Source organism: Falco biarmicus, chromosome Z (genome assembly GCF_023638135.1).
Source record: "Falco biarmicus isolate bFalBia1 chromosome Z, bFalBia1.pri, whole genome shotgun sequence".
NCBI lineage: Eukaryota > Metazoa > Chordata > Aves > Falconiformes > Falconidae > Falco > Falco biarmicus.
In genome coordinates this window covers 7158249-7178430 of record NC_079311.1, presented here as the reverse complement: position 1 = coordinate 7178430, position 20182 = coordinate 7158249, and the positions used below count along the sequence as shown (strand labels likewise).

Below are 20182 nucleotides of genomic sequence, written 5' to 3'. Positions count from 1 at the left end.
TTATCATTAAACATTCCAGATTTTCTCTGGCTAGTGAGACTTTAATATATTAAAGTATGTGCTGCACACCATGTATTAAGCAAAATTACCTTTGTGTACCTTGACTTACTATTATGTATTTGCTGTTAGTTATTTAATGGTTGGAAAAATTTGTCTTGCTAACAGGACAAAATAAATAGAGATGTCATCTACTGACAGGTTCACGGACATTTTCTTTCCTGGGATGCTTGCTTGGCTAGGGCCATGGAAGAGGTTGTTCTGTTCAAAGAGATTAGATGCCAAATAGTTAACAGGTGTCTGTTAAGTGTGTGTGTGTGTGTGAATTGAAGATTTTCAGTGTCTTGTATTACAGTCAAGGGTAAACTTTCATGGGGATAGTAAAAATCCTCACTGAAAACTTAACAAACTCTTCCTAACTTTATGTGCTGTTTCAAAGATAGAGTGAAAGCGCCTAACTAAAATATTTCCACCACACTTAAAGTGGTTAAATCCCATTTTAGGTGGTCTTTGGAAGCAATTTGATAGTGCTATTTCTGTGCAAGTCATGCCCCATCTACTAATGAATGTTGCAGAAGGTTATTTTGCTTTAGCAAAACTTTACCATGGAATAAATGTTGGAAAAATATTTAGAGTCATACTGTTTGGACAAAAATAGACAGTTGAGCAGAAGAAAGAGATTGAGCAGGATCTTTGCAGTGAAGTGTGATCTCATTTCTTATTAGACAGAGAAGAATCCACGTGGAATACTTTTGAATATACCAGTTGCAGGAAGAGCCTAAATGACACCAATCACTTTTTGGACACCAAAGTCTATTATAAATGCGGTTCTTTAGGAGTCTATGGCTTATTGATTACAGGTTATTTTTATGCTAACTTGATTTTTTTCAGTTTCTGATAAGCAAGTGTGAAACAAAGATGTCAGAAAACTTCACGCCAACTGGATAAAGCACCTAATATTGGGGCAGAATACTGAGTTTCTCTGTAATGGTAGTTCCTAAGCCATAAGTAATACATTTATTAAGGTTCCAGTCCTTTTACTTCATTCATGTTTAACCAATGCCTTAGATAGAGAAAATGCTGGTAGGGGCAGCACAAAAAAAAATAATCTAAATCATGTATGTGCATTGTCTTTAGAATTTTAGAAAGATTTCGGCTTTCAACAATCTATTTATCTTCAGCATTTCATTTAGGTGAGTGAAGTAGATGGACAGACAGCAAGGATTGAAGACTACTTAATAGTACCTAAGGAAATTTAAATTTAAATATGGATCTTTTTTGCATGCAGTATATTCATTTGCATATGCTAAATCTGCATTCAAAATCTGCTGTTTGTGAAGACTTTTTACTGGAATGATTATGTCAGATGTGCTTCAGTGAACTCTTCTAGTTTGTAGGCAGCAATTGGCAGTAGGTTGGTTTATCACAGTAACATGACAGTACTCGAAAGGTTCAGAGATAGTTTCGTAATTATTGTTAGCATGATTCTTGAAAGAAATGATGAGCATCTCATAAACCCAGATGGGAATTTGTTACATTGTTGATAAATGTGTTGATAAATGTGTTTTACATTTTTAAATTGATAAACAGTGAAAAGCAGAGAAGATACAATAAGGCAGATGGTTGTTTATAAAGCACTTGCAAGTTGCTGCAATTCAAAGAATGGTACTAATTGTTAAAAAGAAGACAAAAATTGGAGTAGGGGGAGTGTTTCAATGAGTTAATCATGAGCTTTTTAAAAATAAAACCTTCAGCAGCTTTAGTTCAATTAGAACCATTCTTGCCATCCTGAGTTTATATGCAGAAGTTCAGACTCTCAGTTCTTAATAAACTTTTGTACCAACCATTTTCATGTAGCTGAAATCAAAAATACAATTAACCCACCTTTTATCTAAACATATCCATTCCTTTATTTGTCTTTTTTTCTTGTTAGGAAAAAAACCAAGATTTATTGCACAGCAGAACAAAATTGGATTATCATTGGTCTTATTAATCATTCCCACCTAAAAACAATGAACAGTGAACTCCAAAATCAGCAGAGAGTTTGCAGCAAGGGAGTAAGATGGGGTATAGTTGGCTTATTTTTTTGTTAAAGGAGTGGTGAAAAAAACTGGGTTTTGCCAACTAGATGACTAGAAAAGTATATATTTAAGTAGTGCTTTGGCAGAATACAGATCAGCCTATGTGATGAAACCATTTGGTTCATACTTGTCTTGTGAATGTTCCATTCTTGTTTCAATTAGTGATATTAAAAGTTTCTATGAAAGGCAAAGTGTTTTTCCACTGTTTCAGCAGGAGTTTTTTGAAAACCAGAGATATGTAGATTACTGCCTTCATCAAGCAGCCCTTTTAAAATATGTTTATTTTACCTCAGTTGCAGAACTCTAGAAGAGTTACTTCTCTTTCACAGGATTTTCAGCCTTTCCAAGATGAAGAACTTAACACTTTCTGTGTTTTCAACGAGAGACCTATATAATCCATTTTTCTGGGAATATTTTTATTAAAATTCAGCAGACTAGTGGTATTTTTTAATAAAGCTGTATCAGCTGTGTCAGTCCTTAATAGGAATAATTTGAAAGGAAAAAAATTCAATTATAAATCAATAGAGCGTTGTATTTCTGTATGTGCAAACAACCTAAAATTACTTTAAGATGCTCCAGCTGCTCAATTCATTAACTCAATCACAACTGAATTTTGGTATCTGTTATCTTCTGTTCATCGCTGGAGCAGAAATACCCAGTTAGCATGCCTGAAGCTGTTAGATACAGTTAGGACTATAAAGGAAGATCAGTTCAGTAGGTCGGTTACTTAGGGTTTTGAAAGGCTTGATACATAGCTGTTTATCTTAACTCATGCACTTTCCTGTCCATAATGATCCAGGAAAGCATCGTGCTCCTCTAGAAATAGTGTCCATTTCCACATTTGCCTGTTGTGTGTTTTGGGTAATTGCACATCTTAACTCTTTCCTGTATATATGCCAAATCCTTGAGTTCCTCTGAGTATATTGTTGGTAATAAGATAAGAAAGATCTTTGAGGAGAAAAACCAAGAATTTGCCTCTATTCACAGATTTAACTGCAAGTGGGGGGTGTGTGCATATGTTTTTGCCTTATTTCCAGCAGAGTAAATTATATAGATGTTACGGTAACTTTCTCTTAGTTCCGTGCAGATCTGACACCACATAACACATTCTGGAAAAATTACATTAAAATATTCATTCTTCTAGAAATCAAAAATTAAGCCTCTGTCCTCATTTCCACTATATATGGCTCTGTTAAGTGTATTTTTTAACCTGAAACTTGACATGTGTCTGTCCCAGTCAGAATGCATGTGAGAATTTCACATAAAAGTATAAATAAGTGTGTAAAATATATCTGAAAGTAATTTTGTTAGGTTCTATAACCTGAACTTGGTTTTAAGACATAATTAATTTTTGTGCATTAGTCATGTGTCTTTTTCATATGCTGATAAAAGGATTTTGGTGCAATAGACCTTAAAGCTGATGTTTAAGCAAGATGGGAAAATACTAAATGTAAGAAAAGGGGATGTTTGTCCACTGTAAGCTGCCGTTCTAGGTGAGGTACGTTTTTGGATATTGTAAGTACTTTTGACTCTGTGAAGTTGGTTATACAAAAAATATAAACTTAAAACGGAGACTAAGTATTTTATTTTCATGTAATATTGATAAAACAAGCATAAGAAAGGGAGTGTTGCTATAGTTGGTTTTGCCATCTCAGGTAACGACATAAATGAAAGAAGGAATTTACTCGTAGTTTATTAAGATTATAAGAAGGCAGAAGGTTCAAGCAAAAGAAATGATTTAGGACAGGTAACCAGAAGAAATTTTTAAATGAAAGTAGTTGCAAAGTATAAGCATTCTTACTGCCTGATCATCTGGAGTTTGATACTCAGTTTCTTCTATGCCAATAAATGTATCAAGATTGATTGTTGCAGCTGATCTCAAATCTTGTAAAAAAAAATATATATATATTTGTGTTTTCTTACCATTTTGTCGTGGGTTTCCATGGCAAGGGGGACCCTCCTGGGGCCGACGAGGCCTGGGGGGCTGCGCCCTGCGGGGGACCCCAGGCTGGGGCTGGGCAGGGTGTGAGGAGGACGGAGCGGCAGGGACAGCTGAGGGACTGACCCCAGCCCCATTCCCTGTCCCCTGCGCCGCCGGCGGGGAGCGGGGAGAGAAACTGGGGGTGAAGCTGTGCCCAGGCGGAAGGGAGCGGTGGGGGGAAGGTGTTTTTCTGATTTGAATGGTAATAAATTAAACTAATTTTCCCCAAGCCAAGTCTGTTTTGCCTGTGATGGCAATTGGTGAGCCATCTCCCTGTCCTTATCTCGACCCTTGAGCCTTCCCTTGTATGTTCTCTCCCCTGCCTAGTTGAGGAGGGGAGTGACAGGGCAGCTTTGGTGGGCACCTGGCATTCAGCCAGGGCCAAACCACCCTACCTTTTTATTGAAACAACTTTTTAATCCTGCTTTACTTGATACTGTGGCAGTGCAAATTGAATTTTTGAAGTGAACATTTCTGGTACTGCTGACTTACAGAGGCTTTTAGCTTCTAAGTTTTAAAACAAATATTGTGTGTACTAGTTAAAAACCTGTATGAAACTGCAGGTAGCAGTGGAGGTGGAGATTAATGCTAAAATAGCTGTCAGCAAAATAGAAATGATGAAACTCTAGGGTAGAAATTGCTTTTGTTGAGGCAGAATGAAGTGTCAAAGATGTCAGGACACAATGCTGATAGTTGCACAAGTTCTTTGTGGTTTTTCTTCACCTTAAAACTTCATAGATCTTTAATTGAGGGAAAGATTTGTCATTTTTTTTGCAGAGAGGGTATGCTTTTCACAGAGGTCGAAGTGTTGACTGGAAAACAGTGTACCCAGCATACCCAGCACTCAAGAGATACTAGCTGAGCTCCTTCAGTGTGTACACCCATATATGTGTGTGTACAAATGTTGCTATGTCTCTGAAAGCAACTACCCTGAAAGTCAGCATGTGTAAAAGATGTGAATGGCCAGAATATCGTTTAAATAAGTGACCAAGATATATTGGAACTCATGAATCCTTTTCCAGTATTACAGTGGTTTGTCGTTATGTTTGATAAGTCGAGGATTACAGCTGCCTGTGTAGTGAATGCACCTTTTGGGGGTTTCTGCCAGCCAAATGACTGATAACTGTCATACACATTCCTGAAATATTGATACAGTAAATATCACATGTGCTATCTACCCGAGTCAAGAGCAGGAGGAGGGAAGCAAGTCTCTCTGTCATACATATAAAGTGTATGGGGCAAGATCAGTCACTGTAATCCATACACGCTTTGTACTTGTGAAGCTCATGCAATATTATGGTAATGGCCAAGGACCATATTTTTTCTGTTCTGGGTATCCATGTGGGCGTAACACTGTCTCCAGCAAAGGGCTACAAGAATTTACCTTGTGGCTAAACCTATTAATGTGAAAAGGGGTGATGTCTTTTTTTTCCATTTAACTCTTGATGTCTCAATGGGAGAGGTCTTTGCGAGGGATGAAGAAACCTGTGTGGCTCATCTTTAGAGGAGAGGCACACATACCCAGGCAGTCAAAAATTATGCATCTAGAGTTCAGCACAATTGTGTTGAAGTCTTGTATGCCTTTATACCTGCAGGTGGGTGTTCAGCCATCTCCAGAAAAGCAGGGCTCCATCATACACACGGTGACTTGGGGAAGGCAAGCGTCTTACTGGAAGATGACTCTGAACATCCCCCCTTCCTTTGCCTTCCCCCAGTTTTATATGCTGAGCATGATGTCATATGGTATGGGATATCCCCTCGGTCAGTTGGGGTCGGCTGTCCTGGCTGTGTCCCCTTGTCCTGGTTTCAGCTGGGATAGAGTTAATTTTCCTCTTAGTAGCTGGTGCAGGGCTGTGCTTTGGATTTGGTGTGAGACTAAGGCTGATAACAGATGTTTTTAGCTGTTGCTAGGTAATGTCTATACAAAGTCAGAAACTTTTCAGTTTCTGGGGCCATGCCAGTGAGAGGGCTGTAGGGGCACACAGAATTGGGAGGGGACTGTCAAAATGTCCCTGGGCACAGCATAGTAGATGATAAGTAGTACAGCAAGCGGTGAAAGCAAGAAGCAGCCACTAAATGAGCACTGAACTGTGATGTACAGTAAGGCAAGCAGCCCCATGGCAAGCACAGAAACCTGCCTCTTAATAGCTAAACAGCAATAACAGCTGTACGTTTGATCTAGCACATTCCAATCAAATCTGTTACCTCAAAACACTTCGAACCCCATATTGGGTGCCAAAAAGGACTGTCATGGTTTAACCCCAGCCAGCAGCCAAGCACCACACAGCAGCTTGCTGACTCAAGGAGGTGCTCCAGTCCCCTCAGCAGGGCAGAGCAGAGCAGGAGGATCACCTCCCTCTGCCTGCCAGCCACGCTCCTCCTCATGCCCTCAAAGATCCCACTGGCCTTCTTGGCCACATGGACACTCTGCTGGCCCATGGGCGTCTTGCTGCCCACCAGCACTCCCAGGTCCCTCTGCACAGAGCTTCCCCCCAGCTCATCAGCCCCAGCCTGTGCTGGTGCGTGGGGCTGTTCCTCCCCAGCTGTGGGGCCTCACACTTGACCTGATTGAACTTCATGAGGTTCCTCCACACCCAACCGTCCAGCCTGCCCCGGTCTGGCTGAAGGGCAGCACAGCCTTCTCCTGTCTTAATGGTGCTACTGATTTTTGTCTTAGAATCACGGGATAATTTTTGTTGCATCTCTGGGCATTCGGCAGTCAACCGACTTCCAGTCAACTCAAAGCATAGGCAGCTTCAAAATTACATCAGGCTGATGAGTTTAAAAATGGCAGACTGTAGTTGACCCTAACTGTGATTGGTTTCTACAGGGTTCTGTCTGCATACTCTGGTGGTGGAACCTCCTGGGAGACAGGAGACCCTAGATGAAACTGTCTCCTGTGAGGCTGTTGTGGTTTCACCCCAGCTGGTGGCTAGGTACTGTGCAGCCACTTGCTCGCTCCCTTGCCCTGATGGATGGGGAGAAGAATCAGGAAGGAAGGTAAAACTCTAGGCTTGAGATAAGAACAATTTAGTAATTGAAATAAATTAAAAACATTAATAATAAATTACAATTATAATGCAAAGGAAGGAGAAGACGAGAGGAATGAAATCCGAAGGGAAGGCAGAAAACCCAGGTGATGCACATCCAGCTGCTGGCCCCCCGCAGAGTGATGCCCAGCCAGCCTCCCAGCAGCAATCGGCTGGCCCCGGCCAACCCCCCCATTTCTGTACTGAGCAGGATGCCCCATGGTATGGACTGTCCCTCTGGCCGGTTGGCGTCAGCTGTCCTGGCTGTGTCCCCTCCCAGCTCCCTGTGCCCCCCGGCCCTCTCACTGGCAGGGCCCCAGAAACTGAAAAGTATCCCAACTTACCTAGCAACAGCTAAAAACATCTGTTAGCAGCCTTATTCTCACACCAAATCCAAAACACAGCACTGCACCAGCTACTAAGAGGAAAATTAACTCTACCCCTGCCGAAAGCAGGACGGAGGTGTGAGAGGAATGACCATGGTGGATGGGAGTAGGCTCATCCTGCTGTGAAGCTGACTTCTAAAGGGGAAAACGTGCTGGTTTCTGAGTTTTGTAAGGTGGTCAGTTGTAACAATTCACTGAGGTTTCATGAAGTACAGTAGGAAAACTTCAGAAGGAGCGTCACAAACTGCACACAACTGTTAAGTGGTTGTTCAGAAAGGGTCCCGAGTGTCAGACTGTTACAGCCAGTGTGTGACATGGACTCAGGGAAGAAAGAACACTTGTTTGCTTTCAAACTTTTTTTGTTTGCTTTTTTTTGTATCAAAGCGATGGTTCTGTCAAGTGCTACTGTTGGTATGGATCCTGCCACCTGCTCCCAGGTTCCTCTGTTATTCGAGGTTTCGGTTTGAGAGCATACATTGCCTTCCACCAACTGATGCTCAAGACGTGTGTCATGGTACACTTGAAAAACTATTCCCTGATAGCGTATATACCCCTGCTCAACTCCATTGTGTTTGGCAAAAGTGCACTTTAAGAGAGTGTGTGCCCTGAGATCAATTTATAATAGAAAAGAGAACAGCTTGTTTGATAACATGAGCTTGTATCCATCGCAGTCAGCCAGGAACAGAGCTCTCATTTGTGCTGGGTTTCGATCTACTGTTCAGTTTACAGTGTCACACCTCTTCTCACTGAAGTATTTTTGGGAGTGTCAAGAGAGCACTGGGTGCTGCTTTGCTAGGGACTTTGCAGGGATTAATCTGGAAGTGAGAGGTCTGATCAGTTCTTGCATATGTCAACATAATTCAAGGCTCTTCATCACGGTGATGCCTAGTATGCAAAAATATTTCCAGATGTGTATAGTTGCAGGTAGATAAAATTCAAATAATTTTCGGAGCAAGTATGTTGAAATCGGCTTGTGGAAATGATCAAGGTGCATATTGAGTTGCAAGTATATGGCTTCAAGTTTGATCAGTCTGCATCAGTACACTAAAACTGCAAAGTAATAAACAACATCATTAATAGTTCCTTCTGGAACAAATTTTTGTTTATACAGACACAGTACGATTGGATAATTCCAAAGTAAATCCATAAGATGGTGTTCGTTGATCTGTCTGTAAGACAAATCTGACTTCAGTTCACAGTCTGCCTAAGAATTTAAAAATATCTTTTCTTCCACTGCCTTTTAGAAAGTTAAAATCTTTGGTAAAATGCTCACTAGATTTTTGTATTTGTCGGTTTCTTGGGCTTACCTTTCTACCTGCACAGGAAACCAACTGAGGATAGTGTCAGATGCATTAGAAAGCAGAATTCATTTGGCTGCAGTATTACATGACCTACTAATAATTTTTGACATAAAAATAGCCTGTAACCCTGGAGATAGTATGGGTGAAGTGAAAAGGAAAGTAAATCATAAGATGAATGCAAGTGGGAAGTGAAGGTTGATGCACATTTTTAGTACTGTTTCATAAAGATTTTTTTTTGGACAGGGTACATTCAGTAACAGAAGGGGTCCTAACTCAGATTTGTAGTAATGTAATTTGGGGCTGATTTCCAATATTCAGGAGTGCATATGTTCTTGCTCTTTCATTACAACTCATGATTTTAGGAATATTGTGTTGTGAAAATAAGCACATTAGCCAGCAGCCCAAATAGCAGGAGAAGCCACAATATTCATTTCCCCTCAACCCAGCCAAAAACAGATTATTTGGCTGAGTATCAAAAGGAGCAGCAGTAATTGTTTCCAGTATCAGTGGAGGCATTTTACTGTTTGAAAAACCCAAAGCTTCCATTTCATTAACTTGAGAAAAGTCTTGGGCTCTGCCATCAATTAGGGGACAAAAATGGGATTCTGATGGCAAGCTGTAGGTTACTGTCTGCCTGCGCCATGCCATTGCCCGTGAATCGCTGCGGGTGCCGCCGGGAGCTGCCAGTGCCTCTATGGTAGCTGCTGGCCCTCTGCAGGTTCTGCTTCTCCTGGATGCCGGAGCAGTCGGCAAAAGCCACTTCCCAAGCCTGAGTCACGAGCACACTGACCTGCCATTGTGTGTGATGACATGCCCAGCAACTCAACCAGACTAGAGGTTCACAAGTTTACAACTTGGCCTCAGTTTGCAGAAGAGGAAAGTGGAAAAGCAGCAGATGTAAAACAAGGCTATAGACAAGTGGTAGATGGTAATGCGATGACTTGTCACTTGCCAGCCTACTTGCTGCCGTGCTCTGCGGTGATGTGCTGGTCTCCTGCCTCTTCTGTCGGGATTAGGCCTTCAGCAGAGCGAAGGGGGAGCATCCATCAGCCTCTGTGCCCTTTGCCCACATTATTGACAGAAGATAGCAGTGGCAACGAAGACGCTTAGTCGGTATGTGGTCACAGCACCGTGTGTCATGTAGAACAATAAATATGGTTTGGTGGTTGGTAGAGGACAGGTCATCCTCAGTGCAGGTTCTCTGCTTTGTTCTCATGGCATACAGATAATTGTGACAGATTCTCTTGTCATAGAGCAAGTTGCTTTCAGGCAAAAGATCTGTCTGATTCCTAATCTCCCCTTTTCATTGTGTTCTTTTGACTGTTATTTGGGGTCACTTTATTTTATCTGATATATGATGAATTTTAAAGGTCTTTCATGTGTCTTTCTTTTTATAATACCCTTTCACCGAACATAGAACTCTGCACAGAACTCTGCAGGCTAGCGGCTGTGGTATAATTATAAGTTGCACACGAGCTTGCTGCTAACTGTTGTGGATGTCCATTTTCTTTACGTGTATCTGGGTGATAAAATTGCCTACTTAATGTTTCTATGAAACATTATGAAAACTACATAAACCGGATGTTAGGAAGAAGTTTCCTTTTCAGACAGTATTTTGATACCAATGTTCAGTGGGAATTGTCATTGCTTCCTACTTGATACATTTTTGTACTGGTAACTACTGTAATTGAACCACTTGTCTAATCAAACATAGCTGTATGTCTGCATGCCCCAGCCCTCCAAAAGAGCAGAGGATCCCATCACGCAAACTTCTGTTGGAAAACTGCCAGACGCCAACATGAACATGTGCCCCAGTCCTTGTCACATGGTTTATAAATGGACATTGGAACAGGCTTTTACACAGTATTTTCTGACTCCGTCTGTTTCGTAGCTTCACAGACTTTTTAGAAATAATTGCTTATTAAGTCGGTCGTGCTAAGCATTTTACTGTTTTAATGCAAAATTTCCATCAGAGCTTGTGGCATCTCCCATTTGACACAAAAGAACCCCAAAACTTTTCTTTTCACAGTATTTGTATTCAGTAGAAGGTTGAAGACACAAGCCTATAGTTGGGGTTTGCATAAAATCATGAATTGTTGTGATCCTTCTTAGTCACTGTCATGTTTTATATGTAATTGGCCTGTATCTTGGTGGTTGGGTTGGGAAATAATGCGATTCCTTCCCAAATGAAGTATACAGGTAAAATTCATTAAAACACAGTCATTTGTAGAGCTTCACTATTTGCTGTTTTTCCTCTTCTGCCAATACTTGTGCCCACGTAGCGTAATGAGAAGTACTACACTGATGGGCTGTCTTTGGACATGTGTGCGCTGCGTGATTGTCTACATTAGTTTTTCAGCCATAATTTCATAGGAAGAAAGGATCTGCTGTGAATTTTGGACAACATCAACATAAATAGTCATGGCAACTAACAATATCCTTTCATACTCTCCTCTTTTTATGTATGTATGGGCTCTATTATATTTGTGTACTCTGTTATAAGTAGTATGGGCTATGAAGTTTATGTTATAAATCTCCATTACCAAGAATATTTCTTCCTGGAAGGATAGTTTTAAAAATAAAGTAGAAAAAGCATATGTTAACCTTTCCAAATTTGATCTAATAAAGACATTTTAAATAACGATTTACTTCATTGTTAAATTAAATTTTTTCTTGTATTTTATACAAGAGCGAAAGTGTCAGGTTTTCACTTGTCACATATGAAGGATCAGCCTTACCTTTTGGTCGAAAGTTCTCCTGGCTTTTGCCATACCTCGAGTTTTTTGCAGTTTGCTCCCTCGCTGAGTTTGCCTGCCAGCAGAACACAAGGCTAAGTTAGATGGGCTCAGCCATGTTGAACAGGAAAAGGAAATCTTGTCTTGAAAAAGGGATGAAAAAGGCTGGAAAAAGGTTCAACATCCAGGGTGTTTTCTTAGCCTTCAGCTTGATACCCCCAGAAGACACAGTGCCTTCAGGGCAAGTTTTTCTCTCCTTAAGAGGAAGTTTCTTTCAGAGTACTAGGTACCATAACCGTGGACTAGAAAAGCAGAAGGCAAGCTAGCCATTTCTCTTAGAAGTTAACTGCTAGCTTTTGTCTGTTACTCAAAGCAAGTGAGGGTACTGAGTTTGCCGCCTAAGAATGCAATGAGTTAATGACCCCAGCATGATCCATTTGGTTTACTTGACCTAGTAAAAAGAGGTGCAAGTATTATTTAATAGTGAAACTATAAACATTTCTGTGATTTGTGTTCTTGAGGGTATCAACTGCTGTGCCAGGAAGAGAAAAAAGAAATGCTGCTAACATTTAGCGCCATGGTCCTTTTCAGCTGAATTTATGTAAATCCAATTTGTTTTGACCCACTACTATGCTGGAGCACGGTGGCAAAATGGTTAAGACATCTCTATGTGAAAAGAAGGTGTTAATTTAAGTTCTGCTCTGGATTTACATAACGTTAAGCCTTGGGTCCATCTGTGAATATTTATCTGGTCATTTCTGCTGAGGGAATCAAAGGTGGCAAAATGAGATGCTTGACACATCACTGACTTTTTTGTCTGTAACTACAAAAGCTGGTATGCTTTAACTATGTAAATCTGATATGTCGTGTTTTTAACCTTTCAAAACTGCATAGCACCACCTTCCACCGAAACTAAATTTTTTTCATTAATAGTCAGAATAATCAAAATGCTCTTGCTCTTTGTTCCAGATCCCTTTTCATAACTCGTATCTAATACAAAATTTAGAAATAATAATCCTAAGTTTTAGTTCTTGAATTGGTATATTGAAATGTGTTTTAAAAGGCTTACTTATATTTGTTCCTTTGTTATTCCTTTGGGCATTTCGTAGTTTCCTTCTTTGTTTTGCAACCTTTTCATCCTTTATTTCTTTACTTAGCTTGGGGATAGAGGTCATGCCTTCTGCTGGTGTTCAATTGCTTCTAGTGCAAGGTGCTTGATTGAAGCCTCTGCTTGGTACTAATACATATATACGTGTATGTATGCATACTTCAAAAGAACAGAGAATTTTCATATGATGGCATATGTAATTAAGCCATTTCTGAAGCCAAGTAATTGTCAAGCCGTTTCTAAAATCAGAGATGCTTTTTCTTAAAAAGGAAAGGAAAGAAAGAAGAGAAACAAAAAATAAACCAACAGGTGTCAGCAAAGACCATGTAACAAAACATTGGGTCAAATTACATCAACAGTATATGCTGCATTCATGACAAATCCCTGTTGTTTTTCATTTAATTCTCTCAAAAGATCTTGAGGTCCTAGTTGTGATCAGTCAACTCCAAATCCAGAATATCACACCCATGTTTTAGGATTGAATTGAATTGAGTAGAAAACTCAAGAAATCCCTTAGAGGTAATGTCAATTCCATCTTAATGAATTGTTCTCCCACACTATAATCCAAGTGAGGTCTTTTGTGGATTTTTAAAATGCTATTGATTTTTTTTTTTTTTTTTTTTTTTTTTAAGCTTGCAGTGAACAGACTTTAGAAAGCCCATTCAGGTTTTAGGATTTTTTGTTCTGGTGTGGTGATGGTGGATTGGTTTTTTGTTTGTTTGTTTGTCTGAGTTCCTAAGTAAGTCTGTGTCCAAGAGCAGTATGTCAGAAAGTTCCTTTGCATCTCTCATTGTTACTTATTGGCAGGTTTGTCACTTGAGGGTCAAAGTAAAGCTCATTCAACCAAAGCTATGGCAGCCACAGTAGCAAGCCTAGGGTCAGTCCCACCACTTGAGATTTGCCGCAGGGCAGTCAGTTGGAATTAATTTTGCATTTGTTTCACTGAACGTTACTGCTCTTACACTACAAAGATGAAAAAGTTGTGGGTAGGCTACTGTATGTTACAAGGATCGTTTCCTTCTTGTGCTCATTTTCTCTTTTGGCATTAAAGTGCTTATTACCAATGTAGAGGCAAACCTTATAAAACAAGAAAATCCATTACTCGTAATGGCATCGCTTCTAGTGGTTTATGCTTGTTTATTTTTAAGATTAGTGAGAAAACCTCCAACCTGTGTACACTGCCTTGAAGTTCTTAGGAAATACTAGTGCTGAGGGGCTAAATCTCTGAGGCTGAATTTAGATTATTTGAAAATAGTATCCTTTCTGTGCCCGTGAAAGATCCATTTTTTTTGAGAATGTTAGCTTCAAGAGATTGTAACTTGATATGTCAGGCCTAAATTGATAGTTAAAAGTGTTTTGGAGGTCTGGGGAGCTGATGGATCTCTTGCTGTACCATGCGAAGTCAGGTCAAACATATCACTTTAGTAAAAAAGAACAGAAAGGCAAATGAGGTTGATTTTGGCCTATATGTGGATTTGTCAGGTAAACTCATAACATTCAGCTGTTACACATTTTAAGTGCAGTTCTGTGACAGGGTGGGAATTGACAAGTGAACCTAAGGTTGAAATATTTCTGCATTCTCTAAAGAAAAATAAAAACCTTTCCATTTTTCTTTACTTCAGCTCAAAGCACAGCAAATTATATCTGAGTGAGTTATTGTGGAACACAGAGGTGGTCAGACTTCAGTGGTTTCTGAGCATAATATTTTTAATTGAAATTTTTTCCCTTCTTTTTTTCTCTTTTTTTTCTGTAATATATGTTTATGTGGGGGATTAAACTGAGGTTAAAGTATAGTTAGCTCATAAGGTAAGATTAATAAAGAAATAATGAACCACTAATGACACTAATAATGTACTAACCCTTTTTATGATAGGACTTAATGAAAAACCAGGAAGTCAAGCAAGAAAAGTGCCATTGCACCTATGTTTTATTAGATACAATCTCCTTGATTTTAAATGTAATATCTATGTTATTCTAAAGTAATAGAATAATGGCCACTAATAAAAACTTTCAAGCAAAATTATTGCTATTAGATTCTTTTACTGTCTGCACTTTAATGTACTTTGAGAACTGTCTTTAAAAATTAATGAAAACAAGTGATCTAATAAGGTGTTTAAGGAGTGTTGTTTCACAAGTTGACATTTTTGGAGGCAGAAGCCTCCTATCTGCTGAGTAAGCACATCCTTGCCAACATGTCTTTCTTGATGGGAAGTACCCTCCGTTAACTCTGAGAGAGCGGTTCTGTGTCCATCCGCATTTAGTCCTTAGAGTAGTGGGAAGTGGTAACAAGAGGAGGAGGAGTAGTGGTGATGGGGTTCCGTTTGTGTTTGGAATAGCTGTAAATGAGGAACATGATATGGGAAATCTCAGATCCACCCAGCTGGGTCTGGTCCACCAGAAAAATATATGTAACCAGTAATTTGCTCCATTTCCTTTTTTCCCAGAAGTCTGCTAGAGGTGTGTAGGAGCAGGCAATGGTCTGGACAACTTGGGTTAACAGCTTGCACTCCCTTATCCTTTCTCCAAGGTTTTGTAATCCGTCCTCTGTCATGTGAGTGATCATAATATCAACTGCCCGCATGCGCTTTATCCTTTTGTCATGTCACATGTGCTTTATTCTTTATCATGCGTTACTCATACACCAACCATTCAACAGGGTTGTTGGCGTCCTGGTCGTGAGGGATGCACATATGGGAGAAAAGAGGGACATGTGGCATTTCATTTGTCTTCAAAGGGACTTTGTGGTTTGCACTAACCAAAGGGTTCCTCACATCTGTCGTGAATCCATGAACAGTCGTCGTGTGATAATGATTTCCAGTGCCTACTGGTAGGTGCCGGTTTAGAAGTGAACGGCTGCAAATCAGGCGGGCCTGTGCCTTTTCTTTTAATATGTTTTCAGCAGACAATTCACTCTCGAGAAAATGTTTTGCAAGCTCGAGTAGCTTACTTTGGTTTTTTTCATTTCTTCCCTCTGCAGTGTGTTTGCTGTTCTGTTCATACACATAGTCTGATGGTGGGTAGAGTTACCCATGGCTGGTTTTGAAAGTGGGAGCACGCTCGGGGGCGGGGGGAGCGGAAAGACAATTCAGAGGACTTGGGTTGTAAAGCACAGCAGGGGGGCAGGGGCTCGACGAGCAAGGCTCAGTGCACTTCACTGCGTCCCAGCATGGTTTTTGATGTGGTATGTACTGACGCAGCTCCTCTGGATTAGGATGTAGGTGTTATGAAACAAGTTGTTGAGTTGTGATCTGTTGGCTGTGTACCTGGCTATCTCTGTTATGGGAAGGTTCACCGGTGGGTCAGCTGCGGTTCTGTTCTTCCTCATGTGTGCCAGGCTGGTTCTTGATGTTTTTAATACAGGTTAAAAGGCTTCTTTCAGTTTCTTACAGACAAAATGGAGGCATATTATTTTAAACTGAGTTGCTTTGGAGTTGCCTTCTTGCCCTTTGGGCATGCTTTTGTCTGTCCTCTTTTCCAGACTTTTGTGGTTGAAAGACCTCCCGTATGTAGCGCACCGAAGAGTCTCTTTGGTATTTGTCTCCACTTATCACATTTAGGCTTCAGAACCTTCAGGATCTTTGTAAAATTAGGCTTGTTGGTCTTAGTGGCTCTTCATCTTTAATTTCTCTTTTCACATAGTTGTATGCAGGTGCTGATCTTTTGATCACATAGCTTCAGGATGGTGTATTGCAAAGATTTCGCAAATCGTGCTGCTAACAGAATTTTTCAGTGTTTTTTGGTAGTTGAAAACAGTTCTGTAGAAAGTCCTCTGTATGAACAATGTAATTTTAAAAGAACAGAAGCCATATGAAGCTAGAACTGTACCAATTAATGTGTACTGCAGTTACGTGTAGCAGAACCGTCTCTCTGCCTGGAGGTTCAGTTTTGCTCTGCAGACTATAGTCTCAGCCACCATTGTGCAGAGCATTTAGCAACTCACGGGCAATATCTCAGCTCTGTCATAAGACAACATGCTTCTCTTTTCTCTGTGTGGTCTTCTCTATCTGTCCTTTTTGCTGTCCATCCATTTTGATGTCTCTGTAATTAAAAGAGGTTATGTTCTGGATACATGTGAAGGATGACTGTTCATGACATAGGTCTATCCCCCAGTTACCCATAAGACTATTGAACTTCACAGATGTCATATTTGTGGCCACTAGCACTTTGAAAATGTTCTTCTGGAGGTATTCACACTGTTATATCCAACATTAGCCAGAAGGCCAACTGTTTTAAGCTCCTCAGAAGGGCACTTGTGAGCACTGAAGTTTGGTTCCTGTCCTGAACCGTATGTATTCCTACTCTCAGCCTTGTCCATAGTAGATGAAGGCAAACTGTAATGAGGAAATGGCAGCAGAGATTAGGTACTCGTGTTTTTAAATGCCCAGGGTAATCCACTGTTTTTACTGTTCAGGATGTGATCCACTCAGCTGTGGTCTCTGCTGTCATCAGCACCCCTTCATTCTGGGAGTTTTTCTAGTCCAACAAAAATAAGAAAAGCTGTGACTTCATTTAGGGTGGAAGATCCTCAGGCTTGCAGAAAGCAGGACATTGGCTTCTCAGCTCACTGACAGCAAGTTGAAGTGTAAGCCATTTACTTTCCTTCCAAAGAGGAGGACCACTTTGTGCTGGGAAGAAAGTTTCTTCTGTCCCACAGTTTGAATAGAGCTTTTTTGAGGGGTGGAAGTGTTAGGCTAAGTACTTTTTTGTGGTTGGAAAGGATTTCTCCCTTGCTTTCAGAGTTAAGTGATGAGAGGCATGGAAGTATTTTGGGGTTGTGTCTGATTTTTTCCCCCCAGTTCTCAGAGCAGGCAAGAAGAATGCCTTGATACTGCTTGTTTCCAATATTTACCCTATTTCCAATATTTTGGGATGTGTTTTCCTTGTGGACTGCAATTAGAAGTGAATGAAGAGCAGAGATAACCGTAAAGTGGGGTTAAGTTTCCAGTGTCTCATGCAAGAAGTACGGAACTACCATTTTTTCCTCCATTCATCAGGCAATAAATATCACACACTTTGGGCAAGCTTCTTTTTCCTTTCCCATCTCAGACGTGGTGCTGCCCGCTCACCTTATTGCCTTCAGTTACAGTGCAGCATACTGCTTAGTGTGCTGGCACACCTTGTTTGTTGCAAGAGCCTTAGGAAAAGCGTAAATATCTCAAGTTAGTGTGAGTAACACGAGTAGGGCTCTCTAGCAAGTGTTGCAGCTTGCCTTGAGAATGGCTTGCAGTGGACCGTTTGTTGCTTGGTAGTTCCAGATGAGTTGTTAGCACCAGACTGGACTGAACAGCCTTTGTCACTAAATACCTGTGGTCATGAGCAACCATATGACCGATGATTAGTCTAAAAGAGTTCATAGAGTGTAACCATACTCACCTTCTCATCACAAGACATCACAAGACAGTTTTCAACATCCTACAACGGTTTTCACATCTTACAGATAAGATACCAGCATGCACAAGCTACTACTTAAGAAGTGGGGGCTATTTAAATGGTATAGATTTGTATTAGTAAGTCTAACTAGTGTTACATAAATAATGTAGCACAGTTCCCTTCTCTTTTTCATGCCTATAGAAAAGATATTCTAACAGTTAATTTTTCAAAATTACAGAACAGCCATAAAATCACGAGATGTAACTAAAAGCATAAAATTCCAAAAGTAACATTGGATCAGTAGCATTTTCAGAACATGCAGCTCTGTTCTTAGGTAGGAGAGTATTTTGCTAGATTTTTCAGGCACCTCCATGCTAAATGCAGGAAACCTGGCCGTTAGGATGATGATTTCAAATTGGGAAGTTTGGGGCTTTTTTTGTGCTGCTTCAAATGCACAAATCTTGTGTATCACCATCCATCCTTTAAAGCTGACGGTGTACCAGCCATTGCTAGGGTATCCCTGAACTTTTTGGTGTTCTGCTGCCAAAAAAAATACCTCTTGTGGTCATATATACTTGGGCAGTTCACGGCAGTTTTCCCTCAAGTCTGTCTGTGCTGTGGAGACCATCCAGGAGCTGAGCAGCCTGAGGATCACAATCTGACAACTTTGCATCTGAGCCTCCAACCTCCTGTATCTTTCTCTATGTTTACTCTTATTAAAAGCATTCATTAGGTTAAGTCTGCTGTACCAGAGCGCTTTGCTGATTTAACAGTCCCATTTTTAAGGCTGATACCACTATTCATTATATTAGAGAAGCGCATAAAGAGCCAGTTAGGATCAGAGCCCCATTGAGCCAGGCTGCGGAAAAAATGAGTGAAGCTTTGCTTCTGCCCTGAAGACAACACAGCCTAAACAGATGAGAGAGAATAGAAGAAATAGATACACATAGCTGCAAAACAGGGTAGGTTTTTGCAAGTGGTGTCTAAAATCTGTTTCCTTCATAGCAATTTTTTTCTCTTCCAAGTGTTCTTTGATGGTTAGTAGATGCCTGGATTTAGAGTGAAAAATAAAATTTCTATGTTTGAGGCCATATTATCATTATACTCATTTTAATGTCTGTACAACATCAGCATCTGAGACTGCAGGAACTTAACTGCTTTACTTGTTGGCATTACACTGAAGTTGATTTCGGTGAACCATAAAAAGTTTGGCCCTGAAGGTAAAATTACACTGTATGCATGTTCCTAACATACTGCTTTGGGGATAAACATGTCTTAAATCAACTCATCGCTCACAGCTAAATTCCTTCTCCAAATGCAGTTTCGCTGCAGATAGTAATGTTCAGTAAGACTGCTTTTCTTTAAACCATAAAGTTTTTTGAACATAATTCTATCAATAAACATATTTGAGCAGGGTAGCAAGGAATTCACATAATCCTAATAAAGATTTTGGGGTTTTGTGAAAGGAAGGCAGGGGCACGCGCCAACATTTTTAATTAGCTTTCATCAGTACCTCTAATTTGTTCAAATGTGTTCCAAACATTTGCGTATTATGTTTGCTCACATGTACATAATGAAAACTTTTGGACTTCATTGAAACTTTATTTGGTAATTGTGCATTTGGAAAATTAAAATTGAAGTTTATGATACCCTGGCTCCTACTTGCTCAGTTCATAGCGTGTTGTTAAGATGCCATCACTTGCAAGCTTTGTTACAGCGACGTTTCTGTTCTGGCTTAATATGCTGTGGGTTCAGATGGCTGTAATTGTGGCCTTGAGGGGTTGGACTAAAGAATACCAGCTGGGTTTTGTACCCAGATATTCTTGGATTAATATTTCGGGACTTAGATCTTGTCCTGTCTGGAATTTAAACATAGTTCCCCGAGCTTTAAAGGGAAGGCAAGCACCATTTGAGGCTCTTAATGAGCACTTTTTTTCCTCTTTAATTTTCCTTTTTTTTTCTTTTTTTTTTTTTTTTTAAACTCCTGTAGCCACAGAAATCCAGGCAGTTACTTCCAAACCATTTTTACAGCCCCATGTGGACAAAGCGCTTTAGTTTGTTCCTCAGCTTAATTCCCAAATTAATAATAGTTAGAAAGTTCTTACATCTGCATCTCCATTTTTCTTAGAATATATTAAGGTGAAAAAAATTTCCCCAGATATTAGTCAAGCCTTTGAAGTGTGAACAACTTTGT

At 40.2% G+C, this 20182-nt stretch overlaps 1 protein-coding gene across 2 annotated transcripts in view; it reads left to right on the top strand.

Annotated features, from left to right (window-relative positions):
- FAM172A (family with sequence similarity 172 member A) overlaps window positions 1-20182 on the top strand; it is a 270150-nt gene that overhangs the window by 32426 nt on the left and 217542 nt on the right. The window lies entirely within an intron of this gene.